Source organism: Peromyscus leucopus, chromosome 1 (assembly GCF_004664715.2).
Source record: "Peromyscus leucopus breed LL Stock chromosome 1, UCI_PerLeu_2.1, whole genome shotgun sequence".
Classification (NCBI taxonomy): domain Eukaryota; kingdom Metazoa; phylum Chordata; class Mammalia; order Rodentia; family Cricetidae; genus Peromyscus; species Peromyscus leucopus.
The window spans coordinates 150,172,785-150,179,595 of record NC_051063.1 but is presented as its reverse complement, the minus strand read 5'-3'; positions in this window follow the sequence as shown (position 1 = coordinate 150,179,595).

Sequence of the window (6,811 nt, the reverse complement as noted above, 5' to 3'; positions counted from 1 at the left end):
CACAGGGTTTCACACAGGTCATTACGTTGATGACACTCTGTTACCTAAGGATTGAGAAACAGGCAACACTCTAGACTTATTCTAGACAATTAACTGCTAGGGAGTGAAATATGAATCTGATTAAAGTTTACAGGTATCTTGGAAGCAAGAGTGCCAGCATGTTGAGATATTCCAAGGTAACTGATAACTGGTTGCACCTGGATTCTATATAACTAACTCCTGTTGGGCCTCATTGGAGTTTGGAAGCAAAACATTCTTTGTTTAGGTGTATTACTCTGTTCCAGCTCCTGATGGGCTGGTTTTAATAGGACCCAAGAGAGGAAGATACAATGGATTCAAGGTGCTCTGCAGGCTGCTCAGCGATATTTGGGATGCTGGAGCCAGACAGGATGCTGTTTAGAGCCTTTAATGTCCACTACAGGTGAACCTCAGGTGTTTTCTTAGCATTTTGAGCAAAGTCTTCCAGTCATCTCTGGATAACTATTACCCTTTTGAGAACTAGCTTTTAGCAAGCCAGTGGGCTCTTGTAAAAGCTGAATATTTAACCATGGGCACCAAGGGTCTACACAGCCTGAGCTAGCCACTACAAATGTCATGTTCTCCTATATTCTAAGCAGAGTTACATGCACTAAACAATACTCCATTACTCAGTGGAAGTGCTAAGTGCAGGAGCAGACTCTGGAGGCAGAACTGAGGTCCACTAAGAAGTGGACAGAGAACTCATGCTCTCTCTCTTACTGTGCTATCTTCTTTCCCCCAGATAGCATGTCAGCCGAATAGAGAATTCTTATAACTAATCAAAGAAGAAGGGACACCTCACACCTGGTTCAGAGTTGGTCCTGGTTAATGTGTTGACAGCATCCCAAAGATGGTGGGTGCAGAACTACAAGCCACTCGCTCAGAAAACTCAAGCTCAGTCATAAAGGGAAAACTTCCCAGTTTGCAGAAATTCCAACAGGACAGTGGCTTATATGCTTGACCTGCAAGGAGAAATGGCCACAATTTGTGATTATATAAAAATTTGTGTGCTTTAGCCAATGATTGGGCTGCATGGTAAGGAAGTAAGAAATATGGCTGCAAGATCTGTAGCATGGAAAAGGTGTGGTGAATAGACTTCTCTGAGGGGGAAAAGGATGATGAGGGTGTTTGTGCCCCATGCCAGGATCCACCAAAATGTGACCTTGATGGAGGAGTTCTTTAGTAATCCAGTAGATAGGATATTTATTTTCTGGGGATACAATCAGTACTTCCAGCTGCTCCTGTGATTCCCAGAAGACAGAGGTGGACCTTGCATATGGACTCAGCAACAAGTATTTCTGGTCACCAACCTACCTGATTGTGGTTGTGTGCTGGTGACTGAGACTGACACTGAAGTCTCAAGACAGCATCATTACTCAGAATAACTGGTCTGCTACCCGATGCAATTTAGTTACATTATACTGTTCCCATGATGAAAATGGCGGCAATCTGTTCTTACGGGTTGGTACCGGTACTCACTCTGCATATGAATTTGCCTTTGCTGCATGCATTGCTTCAGCCAAAATGCCAATCCATGAACATTCAAACAACACAGCTTATCTACCGCCACAGTCTCTCACACAACATTGATTCTGAACAAGAAACCCACTTTACAGCAAACCAAGTGCACCCACGGGCTTAGGCTAATAGAATTCGCTGATCTTGCCATGATTCCTGCCGTCACGAAGTTGCTGGTAGAGAGAACAATTGCATGGATTTCTGAGAGTGTAGTTACAGTACAAATGACTGACGGCAATGCCTACAGGGCTAGGGCAAAGCTCTAAGCAGGGGTTGCATACTCTTGAGTCAGCCCTAGTACACAGTACTGTTTCTCCCATAACTGGGATTCACAGGTCCAGACATGAAGGAGTAGAAATGGCAGCTGCATGGTTTACTATGACACCAAGCAGCCTGTCTACTCCCTCGGCCTGTGTTATGTTTGTCTATTGCCTTCAGCCAGGAGGATCTCCAGTCAAGCTTTGAACTGAAAAGTAAGACTACCACCTCGCCATCTGGAGCTCATCATGCCTCAGAATCAACAAGCACGGTAGTCACTATACTGCCTGATTCTGAATTCTAAGGAAAATTAGACTTGTGTTCTGTAATGGAGATAAGGGTGAGTATATCTAGAACAAATGAGACTCTTATCTTAGTTTCTTTTCCTGTTGCTATTATGAATTGTTCTAACAAAAAGAACTTAAGAGAGAAAGGGGTTATTCTTGGTTACTTCATATTTAATTCTTTTTTCTCAGGGCTGTCTGTGGATCTCTTTCCTGAAATGGGTGGAGCCTTTTGGGAAGCCACCCTTCCTTGGATTTTACTTTGTGACAATGAACTGCATTAGAAGTATGAGTATGTGAAAAGGCAATAATGCTTTGCATATGTTTAAGGGAACTCAAGGAACTCACCAACCAACCCAATGCCCCTGGCCTTGCCTCTCAGAGCTGCCGTCAGGCTACCTCACATCTCCTTCTTCACCTTGCTCTGTGTGCCCAGCTTTGTTCCTTTAATCCTAAGCTTTCTTTCTGTCCCAGCATCTGTTTTTATGGTAACATGTGTGATGAAGATGTAGTGTCCATCATGTTTGCTTTTCTCTTAATGCCTATGCTAAGCTAACTACTGCCTCACTCAGGTATTTGGTCTTAAGGTACTCTGGGCATTTCTGAGGAGATGCTTGGGGAAGAGATAAAGATTTTAATCAATAGAGTAAAACACATCACCCTCTAGAATGTAGGTGGGCCTTGTCCGTTGATCTAAATGCTGAAATTGAAGAAAAGGTTTGTCATTCTCTACAAGGCCGTTTTTGAACGTCTATCTTCACCATCCCTTCTCTTGGCTCTATTTAGTGATCCATATTGCAGATAATAATTCAGTAGTCTTCATAACTACATGTACCAATTTCTTTTGATGACATACACACATATACATACACACACCACCACCACCACCACCACCACCACACAATATAGTGTGATGTCAATATTGTCAAACTTGAGAGAATCTAGAGTCACCTAGGTGACAAGCCTCTGGGAATGCCTGTGAGGGATTGTCTGGATTTCACAAATTGAGCAGAAAAGATCCACCATTACCTCAGGCAGAACCATTCCATAGGCTGGGTCCTAAACCAAATTAAAGGAGAAAGAACATACATTCATCACTCTCTGCTTCCTGACAGAAGGTGTAATGTGACAGATGCTTCATGCTCCTACCACCATGCCTTCCCACCATGATTGACTTGTAACATCAAATTGTGATCCAAAAATTAACCTTTTCTCCCTTAAATTGATTTTGTCAAGGTATTTTAGCACAGTAACAAGAAAAAATACAGGTGACAGATAGAAGATGATTGATAGATAGAAGATAGATAGATAGAAGATACAGAATAGATAGATAGTAGATAGATAGATAGATAGATAGATAGATAGATAGATAGATAGATAGACAGAAAGATAGGAAGATAGAAGATAGATAGATAGATAGATAGATAGGAAGATAGACAGACAGACAGATAGATAGATAGACAGAAAGATAGGAAAATAGATGATAGCTAGATAGATGATATGCAGAAAGACAGGCAGAGCTGTTCTAGGGAGAACCTCAATTATCTCAATACAATCTCAATATTGCAACATAACACTAAATCCAAAAAAAGCAGTTCCCTTATACTTCTGGTAGTATCTTTGGGTATCATTCTTAGAAATGGAGTCCAAGTGTGTTCAAATATCAAGCTCTTCAATACTTGGTGCAAAGTCCTTCTGTCTTTAAATTAGTTAGTTGTGACTAATTTATCAATAAACAAGCCTGTGCTGACATGAAGAAGGGTTATTAAAGAAGGTTGAGATTAGTTCATATTCTCCAATATATAATATGTGACACAAAGGAATTATATTTCACATGTAATAATTTTTAAAAAGTAAGAAAATAAGACTAAAACCACATGATGTGTGAATATGTATGTTGTGTGCACAGGATGTATGTGTATGTGTGTGCACACATGCATGTTTCTAATTGTTCATTTTTTCCTGTGTACTGTTTTATACATTATAATTATATATTTTAATAGCATTCATTGTTACTATTTTTTCTTGAAGAAGTCATATTCTAGAGAAGTTACAAAGGAGTGAGTCAATGAATTTTATGTTTCCTCTATTCATTCCTGTTGCTCTTTGTTTGAAAAGATTAAGAGTGTGGTAATGTGGTAAGTCTAACAAAGTGCACCACGATTAGTCATGCCACGGATGCAGACACCGATCTGAGAAATACAGAGTAAAACTTTATTTTTAAGTTCACATTGTAATCAAGCACAGAAACCGCAATATTTAATGAAAAAGTAAAGATCCATTTCAATGAGGAAAAGGTGTGGTTTTATACGTGCAGCCAATAATCTTCTACTCCCTAGCTCTTCAGAAGCCCTTCAGACTACACATGCCTCCATGATATGGCTTGGTATAGGTATTCAAGTAGCTGTGTAAAATCATGGATTTTATTTTCAAAAATTGTGTTTGTAGATTTTTAGTTGTCTAGAAACTTCTTGAGAGATAGATGCCATAGAAACTGACAGCTGCCTTTTCCCCTCAGCTAAAGTGACACTGATGTAACTAAAGAGATAAGCAGGCAACCCAGAGGCCAAAGGAGGAGATGGGTAAGGAGGCATACTCTTGAAGAAATAAAGCCTTTGAGGGGTCCCAAATGTAAAGCAGAACCAAGGGTAATTCCAAACCAGGAATGGACCTATTCATAGAAAGGACTGGGAGGACTCTATGAGTGCATCTCTGGCATTCTTTAGGCATAGAGCTAGATCCATGCAAGCTAAGACTGAATTCCAGGTAGCTTCTCCCAGAAATGACTGGTATCCTTGTTTGGTGATGACTTGAGAAGCAGTTTGAAGAAATGAATGGACAAAGACATAAATGATAGATAGGACTTAAATGGATAAATGGCTGGAGTGTTCTTATCAGTAATCACTTTAAATGTAAGTAGATTAAACTCACCAATTAAATGATAGAGACTGGCAGAATTGTTTTTTTTTTTTAATAGCCCAAGAAGGTTCTGTATGAAACCCTCTCTTTTGATATAGATATAAAATAGTAGAAATTGTTTACTCAATACAAACAGCTTTTTCAAATAGTAACCAGTGAAGCTAGGGTGACTCTCTGATCATCAGGAAGATAGCCTTTCAGTGAAAATTTGTTATAGGAGCCAAAATTTATATCTAACACTGATAAGTAGATTAATATATCAAGGAAATATGATGGTTACAAACACATATATAGCAAATGAGAGAACCCTAAAATACTAAAAAGTTATAGAATTCAAGAAAGAAATCATTCTACAAAAGCAGGGTCTGAACTGGTTTTCTAGAACAACAGAAATATCCTATCATGAGTCTGAACTCTAGAAGCCAAAAATCAAGATGCCAACAGGACAGGCCCTGACCTAATGTGGGGATTTAACAAGGCAACTGCACATAGTTAAACATAGGTTTATTTGGGGGTAACTTACAGCCAGTAAAGGGGTTGGTCACAGGATCCAGGAGAGGTGAGGTGCAGTCCAGCAGGGTTATTTGGAGAACTCTGACTGGGTCTGCCATCCAGCATCCAGGATCACAAAGAGCCAAGAAGGCCGGCATGTCTGGATCTCGGGTCTTAAGGGCTCCTGTCTTGGCCATGTCCCAGGGGCAGGTCCTAGGTAGGCATGGCAGTTACCAGCTGCCTCACTGGGCCGGTACTTCAAGGTCAGAACTGGAACAGCTACCCACTACACTGCCCAGAGCTCTGGAAAGCATCTTTCACCACCTCTTTGCTGTAGTTAAATGTCTGGCCTCTGGTGACACTATTAGGAAGTGGTAAATCATTTAAAATGTGCAGCCCAGGAGAAGTCTTTAGGGCCATTCCCTTCGAGAGGAAGACTGTGATGACAATGACCTGCCCCTGCCCTTTTCTACGCCCTGACTTTGATCTAGGCAGTTCTGCTCAGTCATACTCTCCTGTCATGGTGTTCTGTCTGAGAACAGGCTCCAAAGCTTCAAGGCCAGGCAATCATGGGTTGGAACATCTAAAATGTGAGTCAAAAAATAAGTTTTTTCTCTTGACAAGCCGAGGCTATCTTGGATATTTTTATGGTGATGAAAAGCTACACTGCTATTCCACATTTGAAGTTTTCCCAGGATTCCTCTCTTGCTCGGTTTGTGGCATCATGACTCCAACATTACTCCCATCTTTACATCCTTTTCTCTCTTGTGTGGGTATGTTTAGAAACACAGTCCAGGAATGGAATTGTGTGAGACTTCCGAGTGCTTGTGAGAACACTCCAAGAGAACAAGAGTCTTGTGGCCTCAGTTTCTTCAAAGCATGGAAATGTTCTTGGAATGTGTTTTCTTGCTTCTCCCCAGGCATAGCAGATAGGAGTGAGTTTACTTCCATTGACTTACTCGTTATTGCTTTCTGGTGTTATTCAATTAAATGTTCAAACAGTCCTTTATGTGCCTCTATGGAAAAATATGATTTGCCATGTGTGGTTTATCCACGTGGTTGTATACAGCTCGAACTCATAAAGACTTTATTCGTGGGACCTTTCTTAACCCTCAGAGTATAAATTGTCTGAGGTGCTGAACAAAGTTGGCTATTGCATGAAACTTTAGCCTGTCTCATTTATCAGCTCCATTCTCCTAGGTCCTACTGCCTCTAGTGTTGTGACATGTATGTCTTCACATCTCTTGCTCCTTTCAAAGATACCAGTCTTGGGATCGTATATAACCTCATCTCAGCTTGGTCACATCTGCAAAAACTCTACT